Source organism: Triticum dicoccoides, chromosome 1A, assembly GCF_002162155.2.
Source record: "Triticum dicoccoides isolate Atlit2015 ecotype Zavitan chromosome 1A, WEW_v2.0, whole genome shotgun sequence".
NCBI classification, from domain to species: Eukaryota; Viridiplantae; Streptophyta; class Magnoliopsida; order Poales; family Poaceae; genus Triticum; species Triticum dicoccoides.
This window is the reverse complement of record NC_041380.1, coordinates 10,123,611-10,136,035: the sequence shown is the minus strand read 5'-3', so window position 1 is coordinate 10,136,035 and position 12,425 is coordinate 10,123,611.

Here is a 12,425-nt window from a genome sequence, read left to right as displayed (position 1 = left end):
GGTGCCTAACATGGTGCTTCTAGGGCAAGGAAAAACAAGAATAATGGCTGATTAGCAACACCTGGGATGCAACCTCCTACTCGCATCAACCAAACAAAGACAATTCCTCAAGCTCGAATGCAGAATTTTTTTGACTTAAAAGGCTAAGAGCGGTTTGAATGAGAATCTAAAGAAGAAGATAAGTAAATAAGTCAAAGTAAAGAGCGTTCATGATGTGAATGTGCTACCTCTTGAGCACTGCGTTGGATTTCCCCGAAGAGGAGAGGATGATTGAGCAAAGTAGCGTAAGTATTTCCCTCAGTTTTTTGAGAACCAAGGTATCAATCCAGTAGGAGGCTACACGCAAGTCCCTCGTACCTACACAAAAACAATAGCTCCTCGCAACCAACGCGATTAGGGGTTGTCAATCCCTTCACGGTCACTTACGAAAGTGAGATCTGATAGAGATGATAGATAATATTTTTGGTATTTTTGATATAGAGATGCAATGTAAAAAGTAAAAGGCAAAGTAAAAAAGCAAAGCAATAATAAAGTGATGGAGATTGATATGATGAGAATAGACCCGGGGGCCATAGGTTTCACTAGTGGCTTCTCTCAAGAGCATAAGTATTATACGGTGGGTGAACAAATTACTGTTGAGCAATTGACAGAATTGAGCATAGTTATGAGAATATCTAGGTATGATCATGTATATAGGCATCACGTCCAAGACAAGTAGATCGACTCCTGCCTGCATCTACTACTATTACTCCACTCATCGACAGCTATCCAGCATGCATCTAGAGTATTAAGTTAAAAACAAAGTAACACCTTAAGCAAGATGACATGATGTAGAGGGATAAATTCATGCAATATGAAATAAACCCCATCTTTTTATCCTCGATGGCAACAATACAATACGTGCCTTGCTGTCCCTTCTGTCACTGGGAAAGGACACCGCAAGATCGAACCCAAAGCTAAGCACTTCTCCCATGGCAAGAAAAAGCAATCTAGTAGGCCAAACCAAACTGATAATTCGAAGAGACTTGCAAAGATAACCAATCATACATAAAAGAATTCAGAGAAGATTCAAATATTATTCATAGATAGACTTTATCATAAACCCACAATTCATTGGTCTCAACAAACACACTGCAAAAAGAAGATTACATCGAATAGATCTCCAAGAGAGAGGGGGAGAACATTGTATTGAGATCCAAAAAGAGAGAAGAAGCCATCTAGCTACTAACTATGACCCGAAGGTCTGAGGTAAACTACTCACACTTCATCGGAGGGGCTATGATGATGTAGAAGCCCTCCGTGATGACGGCCCTCTCCGGCGGAGCTCCGGAACAGGCCCCAAGATGGGATCTCGTGGATACAGAAAGTTGCAGCGGTGGAATTAGGTTTTTGGCTCCGTATCTGATCGTTTGGGGGTACGTAGGTATATATAGGAGGAAGGAGTACGTCGGTGGAGCTCCGAGGGGCCCACGAGGCAGGGGGCATGCCCTAGGGGGGGCGACCCTCGTGACCGCCTCTTGGCTCCCTTGGAGTAGGGTCCAAGTCTCCTGGATCATGTTCGGTGAGAAAATCACGTTCCCAAAGGTTTCATTCCGTTTGGACTCCATTTGATATTCCGTTTCTTCGAAACACTAAAATAGGCAAAAAAAACAGCAATTCTGGGCTAGGCCTCCGGCTAATAGGTTAGTATCAAAAATAATATAAAAGTGGAAAATAAAGCCCAATATAGTCCAAAACAGTAGATAATATAGCATGGAGCAATCAAAAATTATAGATACGTTGGAGACGTATCAGGCATCCCCAAGCTTAATTCCTGCTCGTCCTCGAGTAGGTAAATGATAAAAAGAGAATTTTTGATGCGGAGTGCTACTTGGCATAATTTCAATGCAAATCTTCTTAATTGTGGTATGAATATTCAGATTTGAAAGATTCAAGACAAAAGTTCATATTGACATAAAAATAATAATACTTCAAGCATACTAAGAAAGCAATTATGTCTTCTCAAAATAACATGGCCAAAGAAAGTTATCCCTACAAAATTATATAGTCTGGCTATGCTCTATCTTCACCACACAAAGTATTTAAATCATGCACAACCACGATGACAAGCCAAGCAATTGTTTCATACTTTAACATTTTCAAAACTTTTTTTGATCCTCACGCAATACATGAGCGTGAGCCATGGATATAGCACTATATGTGGAATAGAATGGTGGTTGTGGAGAAGACAAAAGGAGGGGAGGATAGTCTCACATCAACTAGGGTATCAACGGGCTATGGAGATGCCCATCAATAGATATCAATGTGAGTGAGTAGGGATTGCCATGCAACGGATGCACTAGAGCTATAAGTATATGAAAGCTCATTAAAAGAAACTAATTGGGTGTGCATCCAACTCGCTTGCTCACGAAGACCTAGGGCAATTTTGAGGAAGCCCATCATTGGAATATACCAAGCCAAGTTCTATAATGAAAAATTCCCACTAGTATATGAAAGTGACAAAATGAGAGACTCACTATCATGAAGATCATGGTGCTACTTTGAAGCACAAGTGTGGTAAAAGGATAGTAACATTGTCCCTTCTCTCTTTTTCTCTCTTTTTCTCTCATTTTTTTATTTGGGCCTTTTCTCTTCTTCTTTTTTATGGCCTCTTTTTTTCGTCCAGAGTCTCATCCCGACTTATGGGGGAATCATAGTCTCCATCATACTTTCCTCACATGGGACAATGCTCTAAAAATTGATGATCATCACACTTTTATTTTTCTTACAACTCAACACTTAGAACAAATATGACTCTATATGAATGCCACCGGCGGTGTACCGGGATATGCAATGAATCAAGAGTGACATGTATGAAAGAATTATGAACGGTGGATTTGCCACAAATACGATGTCAACTAAATGATCATGCTAGCAATATGACAATGATGGAGCACGTCATAATAGACGGAACGGTGGAAAGTTGCATGGCAATATATCTCAGAATGGATATGGAAATGCCATGATAGGTAGGTATGGTGGCTGTTTTGAGGAAGGTATATGGTGGGTGTATGATACCGGCGAAAGGTGCGTCGTATTAGAGAGGCTAGGTTTGGTGGAAGGATGGGAAAAAGTGTGTATAATCCATAGACTCAACATTAGTCATAAAGAACTCATATACTTATTGCAAAAATCTACAAGTTATCAAAGCAAAGTATTACGCTCATGCTCCTAGGGGGATAGATTGGTAGGAAAAGACCATCGCCCGTCCCCGACCGTCACTAATAAGGAAGACAATCAATAAATAAATCATGCTCTGACTTCATCACATAACGGTTCACCATACATGCATGCTACGGGAATCACAAACTTTAACACTTGTATTTCTCAAATTCACAACTACTCAACTAGCATGACTCTAATATCACCATCTTCATATCTCAAAACAATTATCAAGCATCAATCTTTTCTTAGTATTCAACGCACTCAAAAGAAAGTTTCACAAATCTTGAATACCAAGCATAGTATTGTTAGGCAAATTACCATGCTATTAAGACTCTCAAAATAATCTAAGTGAAGCATGAGAGATCAATAGTTTCTTTAAAACAAATCAACCACCGTGCTCTAAAATATCTAAGTGAAGCACATAGAGCAAAATTACAACGCTCAAAAGATATAAGTGAAGCACATAGAGTATTCTATCAAATTCCAATTCATGTATGGCTCTCTCAAAAGGTGTGTACAGCAAGGATGATTGTGGCACACTAACAAACAAAGACACAAATAATACAAGACACTCCAAGCAAAACACATATCATGTGGTGAATAAAAATATAGCTCCAAGTAAAATTATCGATGGAAGTAGACGAAAGAGGGGATGCCTTCCGGGGCATCCCCAAGATTTAACTTTTTGGTGTCCTTGGATTATCTTTGGGGTGCCATGGGCATCCCCAAGCTTAGGCTCTTGCCACTCCTTGTTCCATAATCCATCAAAAGATTTCACCCAAACTTGAGAACTTCACAACACAAAACTCAACAGAAATCTTGTGAGCTCCGTTAGAGAAAGAAAACAAAAGACCACTTCAAGGTACCGTAATGAACTCATTCTTTATTTATATTGGTGTTAAACCTACTGTATTCCAACTTCTCTATGGATTATAAACTATTTTACTAGCCATAGATTCATCAAAATAAGCAAACAACACACGAAAAAACAGAATCTGTCAAAAAATAGAACAGTCTGTAGTAATCTGTAACTAACGCAAACTTCTGGAACTCCATAAATTCAGCAAAAATAGGAAGACCTTGGAAATTTGTTTATTGATGAGCAGCAATTTGAATCAGTATATTATCACGTTCTGGTGATTTTTAATAATTCGGGTACTGAGCACAAAGTTTCTGGAAATTACAGCAAGATCAAATAACTATCATCCAAGAAGTTCCTATAGGTTTAACTTGGCACAAACACTAATTAAAACAGAAGGTAGATGGATTATTTATTCCTAAACAGAAACAAAGTCAAAAAACAAAAAAAAATTGGGTTGCCTCCCAACAAGCGCTATCGTTTAGTGCCCCTAGCTAGGCATAAAAGCGAGAATAGATCTAGGTATTGCAATCTTTGGTAGGCAATCCACAAGTGGCTCTCATGATAGTTTCATATGGCAATTTTATTTTCTTTCTAGGAAAGTGTTCCATGCCCTTTTTTAATGGAAATTGAAACCTAATATATTCCCTTCCTTCATATCAATAATCGCACCAACCGTTCTAAGGAAAGTTCTACCAAGAATAATAGGGCAAGAAGGATTGCAATCTATATCAAGAACAATAAAATCTACAGGCACATAATTCCTATTTGCAACAATAAGAACATCATTAATTCCTCCCATAGGTTTCTTAATAGTGGAATCCGCAAGATTCAAGTTTAGAGAGCAATCATCAAAATCACGAAAATCTAGCAAATCACACAAGGTTTTGGGAATAGTGGAGACACTAGCACCCAAATCACACAAAGCATAAAACTAATGATCTTTAATTTTAATTTTAATAGTTGGTTCCCACTCATCATAGAGTTTTCTAGGGATAGAGACTTTCAACTCGAGTTTTTCTTCATAAGATTGCATCAAGGCATCAACAATATGTTCGGTAAAGGCTTTCTTTTGACTATAAGCATGAGGAGAATTTAGCACGGATTGCAACAAGGAAATACAATCAATTAAAGAGCAACTTTCATAATTAAATTCCTTGAAATCCAATATAGTGGGTTTAGCAACATCTAGGGTTTTATTTCTTTCAATCCCACTTTCATCAATTTCATCATAAAGATCTAAATACTCTGAATTTTTGGAACGCCTTCTAGGTAAAGGAAGATCATATTCAGTTTCATCAAGATTCATAGTGCAAAACAAAGATTTGATAGGAGACACGTCAATAACTTTTAGATCTTCATCTTGATTTTCATAGGAATTGGAAGAACACGCTTTAATTAAGGCATCTTTTGTAGCACGCATCCTAGCGGTTCTTTCCTTGCACTCATAAATGGAAATTCTCATGGCTTTGAGAGACTCATTGATATCATGCTTAGGAGGAATATATCTAAGCTTTAAAGAATCAACCTCAAGAGAAATCCTATCGACGTTCCTAGCCAAATCATCAACTTTAAGCAATTTCTCTTTAAGCAAAGCATTAAAATTCTTTTGTGAATTCATAAACTCTTTAACACTACTCTCAAATTCAGAGGGCACCTTATTTAAATTTCCATAAGAGTTGTTGTAGGAATTTTCATAATTGTTAGAAGGATTACTAGGATAAGGCCTAGGATTAAAATTCCCTCTATACGCGTTGTTACCAAAATTATTCCTACCAAAAAAATTCACATCCATAGATTCATTATTATTCTCAATCAAAGTAGACAAAGGCATATCATTAGGATCAGTAGAAACACTCTTAGTAGCAAATAATTTCATAAGTTCATCCATCTTTCCACTCAAAACATTGATTTCTTCTATCGCATGCACTTTTTTATTATTAGATCTTTCAGTATGCAATTGAGAATAATTAACCATAATATTATGTAGGAGTTTAGTAGAATCTCCTAAAGTGATTTCCATAAAAGTGCCTCCCGCGGCCGAATCTAAAAGATTTCTAGAAGCAAAATTCAATCCGGCATAAAAGTTTTGTATAATCATCCACAAGTTCAAACCATGAGTAGGGCAATTACATATCATTAATTTCATTCTCTCCCAAGCTTGTGCAACATGTTCTTGATCAAGTTGCTTAAACTTCATAATATTGTTTCTAAGAGAGATGATCTTAGCGGGAGGAAAATACTTAGAGATAAAAGCATCTTTGCACTTGTTCCAAGAATCAATACTATTTTTAGGCAAAGACGAAAACCAAGCTTTAGCATGATCTCTAAGAGAAAAAGGAAATAGCTTCAATTTAACAACGTCATTGTCGACATCTTTCTTCTTTTGCATATCACATAAATCAACGAAGCTATTTAAATGAGTAGCGACATATTCACTAGGAAGGCCGGCGAATTGATCTTTCATAACAAGATTCAACAAAACAGTATTGATTTCACAAGATTCAGTATTGGCAAGAGGAGAAATCGGAGTGCTAAGGAAATCATTATTATTGGTATTGGTGAAGTCACACAATTTGGTAGTATCTTGAGCCATCGCGACAAACAAGCAATCCAACACACAAGCAAACAAAAGGCAAGCGAGAAAAAGGCAAATGGAAAAAGAGAAGGAGATTGGGAAAGAGAGGGAGAATAAAACGGCAAGGGTGAAGTGGGGGAGAGGAAAACGAGAGGCAAATGGAAACTAATGTAATGCGGGAGATAGGGATTGTGATGGGTACTTGGTATGTTGACTTTTGTGCAGACTCCCCGGCAACGGCACCAGAAATTCTTCTTGCTACCTCTTGAGCACTACGTTGGATTTCCCCGAAGAGGAGAGGATGATGCAGCAAAGTAGCGTAAGTATTTCCCTCAGTTTTTGAGAACCAAGGTATCAATCTAGTAGGAGGCTACACGCAAGCCCCTCATACCTACACAAAATCAGGAGCTCCTCGCAACCAAGGCGATTAGGGGTTGTCAATCCCTTAATGGTCACTTACGAAAGTGAGATCTGATAGAGATGATAGATAATATTTTTGGTATTTTTGATATAGAGATTTAAAGTAAAAAAGTAAAACGCAAAGTAAAGAGTAAAGCAATAATAAAGTGATGGAGGTTGATATGATGAGAATAGACCCGGGGGCCATAGGTTTCACTACTGGCTTCTCTCAAGAGCATAAGTATTCTACAGTGGGTAAACAAATTATTGTTGAGCAATTGACAGAATTGAGCATAGTTATGAGAATATCTAGGTATGATCATGTATATAGGCATCACGTCCGAGACAAGTAGACCGACTCCTGCCTGCATCTACTACTATTACTCCACTCATCGACCACTATCCAGCATGCATCTAGAGTATTAAGTTAAAAACAGAGTAACGCCTTAAGCAAGATGACATGATGTAGAGAGATAAATTCATGCAATATGAAATAAACCCCATCTTGTTATCCTCGATGGCAACGATACAATACGTGCCTTGCTGCCCCTTCTGTCACTGGGAAAGGACACCGCAAGATTGAACCCAAAGCTAAGCACTTCTCCCATGGCAAGAAAAACCAATCTAGTAGGCCAAACCAAACTGATAATTCGAAGAGACTTGCAAAGATAACCAATCATACATAAAAGAATTCAGAGAAGTTTCAAATATTATTCATAGATAGACTTGATCATAAACCAACAATTCATCGATCTCAACAAACACACCGCAAAAAGAAGATTACATCGAATAGATCTCCACGAGAGAGGGGGAGAACATTGTATTGAGATCCAAAAAGAGAGAAGAAGCCATCTAGCTACTAACTATGGACCCGAAGGTCTGAGATAAACTACTCACACTTCATCGCAGGGGCTATGATGATGTAGAAGCCCTCCGTGATGACGGCCCTCTCCGGCGGAGCTCCGGAATAGGCCCCAAGATGGGATCTCGTGGATACAGAAAGTTGCGGCGGTGGAATTAGGTTTTTGGCTCCGTATCTGATCGTTTGGGGGTACGCAGGTATATATAGGAGGAAGGAGTATGTCGGTGGAGCTCCGAGGGGCCCACTAGGCAGGGGGCGCGCCCTAGGGGGCGCCCCCCACCCTTGTGACCGCCTCTCGGCTCCCTTGGAGTAGGGTCCAAGTCTCTTGGATCACGTTCGGTGAGAAAATCACGTTTCCGAATGTTTCATTCCGTTTGGACTCCGTTTGATATTCCGTTTCTTTGAAACACTGAAATAGGCCAAAAACAGCAATTCTGGGCTGGGCCTCCGGTTAATAGGTTAGTCCCAAAAATAATATAAAAGTGGAAAATAAAGCCCAATATAGTCCAAAACAGTAGATAATATAGCATGGAGCAATCAAAAATTATAGATACGTTGGAGACGTATCAGAATGGTTCTAGTAGTAACAAAGATGTTGAAAATGAAGGTGATCACCCATCAACTTATATTGTTATTGACCTTAATTTAATGATTTTGATAAATATCATGTCGATAATCCTTTCTAGAGTAGTCGAGTTTAGGCTTCAAATGGCGACAAACACGGTATGCATCACTATTATGTGTTTACTAAGAAATGTATTTTCGGGTCTCAATTTAAGCTCAGATTAATCTTTTTGAATAGCTCTAGGTCAAGCAATGAAAAGTGGGTTTTTCGATAGGGTTTCATCTGGTCAAAGAAATGTGTTAGGAAGGAACAAGTGCTGACATGGGCCAGCAGCCATTATAAAGGTCCGCTACTCAAGCAGATCCATCAGGGATCTATCAGAAGAAACTTGGCTCCTCATCAGTTTCGCCCATCGTATCATGCCATCCCATCTTTCATTAACATTTTTTAAAAACTATGGTAATTTTTTTACATTTCATTAAAACTTCTATAAATTGTCCTCAATAATTTTAAAATTGTGAAAATTTATTGTTAAATGGTAAGTATGTCTTTTAAAATGTCATGAAGCTTGTATAAATCCACGAACATTTTTTATTTGTTATCAACATTTGATGAACTTTTTTAAAATGTAAGGAACACTTTTAAAATAGTTGCCATTTATTTTTTAATGGTGAGAACATTTTTTTATGTCAAGAATAGTTTTTCTAGATGAATTCACATTTTTAATATATCATCAATATTTTCATTAGATGTGGAAACACTTGTTTAAACTGCATGAAGATATGTGCAGATACTGCATCGTTGTTATGTGTTTATAAAGAAATGTATTTCTATGCCTCCATTTAACCACAGAATAAGATTTCTGAATGGCCCAAGGTTGAGTAATGAAGTTGGGTTGTCTGATTGAGTTTCATCTGGTTTAAGTAAGACATAACAAAGAAACACGTGGTGACATGGCTCAGTAACAGCCGACTTTTCAATCTGATCAATCGTAGTTCTATCAGAAGGACGCTGGCTTACTGGAATACTCCCCTTCAGTCACCCCCCACCAGCCGCACCATGCTATCCAATCCTTCATGAACAATTTTTTTAAAATAGTATGAATTTTTTTTTACATTTCATTAACACTTTTTAAATTTTTCATGCATAATATTAAAATTGTGAAAAATTTATCGGTAAATGGTAAGAACACCTTTGAAAATTTCATTAAGCTTTTATAATCTATGAACATTTTTACATGTTTTCCACATTTGATTAACCTTCTTTCAAAAATATACGGAACACTTTTGAAAATTGTGATCATTTCTTATTCAATGGTATGATCATGTTTTAATCTTGAGATTTTTTTGTAGTTTAATAAAAAAATTAAATCACAAACATTCTCATTAGATATGGAAACACTTTTTTAAACTAAGTGAACAAATATGTAGATACACATTGGACATTTTTTGTAAAAATTTCAAAATAGGGTGTCTTACATTTCTAAAATTTGTCATATTATGTTAAAAATGTTCGTTGTATTTTAAAAAATATTCATCATGTTTTCTGAAAGTGTACGTCGTGTAATAGAGTTGTATTATATAAATCAAAGCACTGTTTCCCATATAAAAATCATACCAAAGTTTTATTCTCAATGGACTCTATAAGGTTTTCATTCAAAAAATGAATATGTATGTAATTATACTTAATTTCCTATCGGGTTCTATTTCTAGGCGACCTGCATATTTGAGTGTGCTCTATATTAGCATATTGCATATGTACATGTTATATCTATTTGTTAAGGGAGTGCTTTATCAGTCAGTTTTTTACAGCCTAAAGCGCCAACTTTAGAACATCCTATGGGACATTCCCATGCAAATTTACATTCGAACCAAAACGTCTAATGGAATTTTCAATTTCAAAAACACAGACGAGCCGGATCTCTGTCGGCGACCCTGCGGGCGAGAAAGTGGTCGACGAGGCGCTCGAGCTTACCGGCGTCCAAGTGGGGCTCGTCGTGGAGGTGAGGTGAGGTGCCCGTCGCTCCCCATCCGCCCCACCTGCACGACGCCCGCCTGCAGATCCAACATCCCTCTCTCCGGCGTCCGCGGCGAGGCTGGGAGGCGAGCGACCGACGGCGGAGAGGTGGGAGAACGGGGCGTCAACTGCTGGGTTGGGCCAGGGCCCACCTCACCAGTGACTGCATTGGACACCGGCCCACCTCTCATGACCACAGGCCTTCCTTCCTTTCACATTGGTTAGGTCAACTCCACCCGTGGACATTTCGTCCGGTTTTGTCTGTTTGGGACTCATCACGCACACTACACAGCCATCCCCTACTTCTGTCCATTTTATATCTGGTTTGTTTGATTTGCAGATTAAAATTGCGCCCAATTTGCGTCTAAAGCAGACACAAATGGACATTTTCTAGGCAGCGGCCACCAGGAGCTCCAGTTGTGTTCTCTGTGCCTGCGCCCTTGATGTGTTCGAAGAAATGACAGAGCCGGACAAAACCGGACATTGTTTGGAATGAGTTTGCTGCATTGGGCACATGCTTGGTTTAAGATTTCTGAATGGCTCAAGGTTGAGTAATGAATTTAGATTTTCCGATTGTGTTTCATCTGGTTTAAGAAAGACGTAACGAAGAAACACGTGTTGACATGGGTCAGTCACTATCGATAACGGCCGGCTATTCAATTTGATCTATCAAAGATCTATCAGACGGAACCTGGCTTACTGGAATGCTCCCCTTGAGTCACCCCGCACCTGGTGCATCATGGTATCCAATTCTTTATGAATAATTTTTTAAAATATTATGAAATGTTTTTTACATTCCATGAACACTTTTTAAAATTGCCATGAATAATTTTTAAATTGTGAAAAATTTATTGGTTAATGGTAAGAACGCCTTTGAAAATGTCATTAAGCTTTTATAAATCTATGAACATTTTTATATGTTTTCAACATTTGATGGACCTTTTTTCGAAAATATAAGGAACACTTTTGAAAATTGTGACAATTTAATTATTATTTTTTAAATCATGAACATTTTCATTTGATGTGGAAACACTTGTTTAAACTAAGTGAACAAATGTGCAGATTTTAAAATTTATAAATAGGGTGTCTTACATTTCTAAAATTGGTCATATTATATTAAAAATGTTCGTTGCGTATATAATAAATATTCATCATGTTTTCTAAAAGTGTTCGTCGTGTAATAAAAAAAATCAATTGGTGCTCCGGTTGCTCTTTAGATAGTTGAATAAGCATGGACCGTGTCAATGGATGAAGCCAAAGGGGTATTGTATGACCAGATGAGGAAATTAATTATAAAGCAAGAGATGACATCTGGATCAAGTAAGTGCAACAACTGGTGCAAAACCAGCTGCTTCCAGGGCAAGAAAAAACAAGCAATTTTTTTATCAGCAACATCTGCAGTGTAACCTCTTACTCACATCAACCTAACCAAGACCATACCTAAGGCACAAATGCTGAAATGTTTGGTTGAAAAAAGCGAAGACCGGTTTGCTGAGAAGGTGAAGAAGATGAGAAGTAAAATTGTCGAAGTAAAGAGCGTCCATGAAGCGAACGGTTCTGGAAGTAACATAGTTGTTGGAAATGAAGATGATCACCCATCAACTTGTATTGTAATTGATCCTTAAATTAATGATTTTGATAATGATAATGTCTGGAAATCTTTTCAGAATTATCAAGTGGGCCTCAAATAATGGTGACAAACCCTGCTAAGATGGGTTAGCAGCCAAGGTCTCCATTTAATTTAATTTAATTTATGATTTCGATGTCTCCATTTAAGCTCAAAATAAGCTCCCTGAGTGGTTCACGGTCCGGTTTCAGAAAGACGTAAGGAAGAACCATGTGCTGAAATGGGTTAGCAGCCATTGGTAAGGGCTGATCACTCAACCTGATCCATCGGAGATCTATCAGAAGTACCTGACTTGATAGAACACCCCCCCCCCCC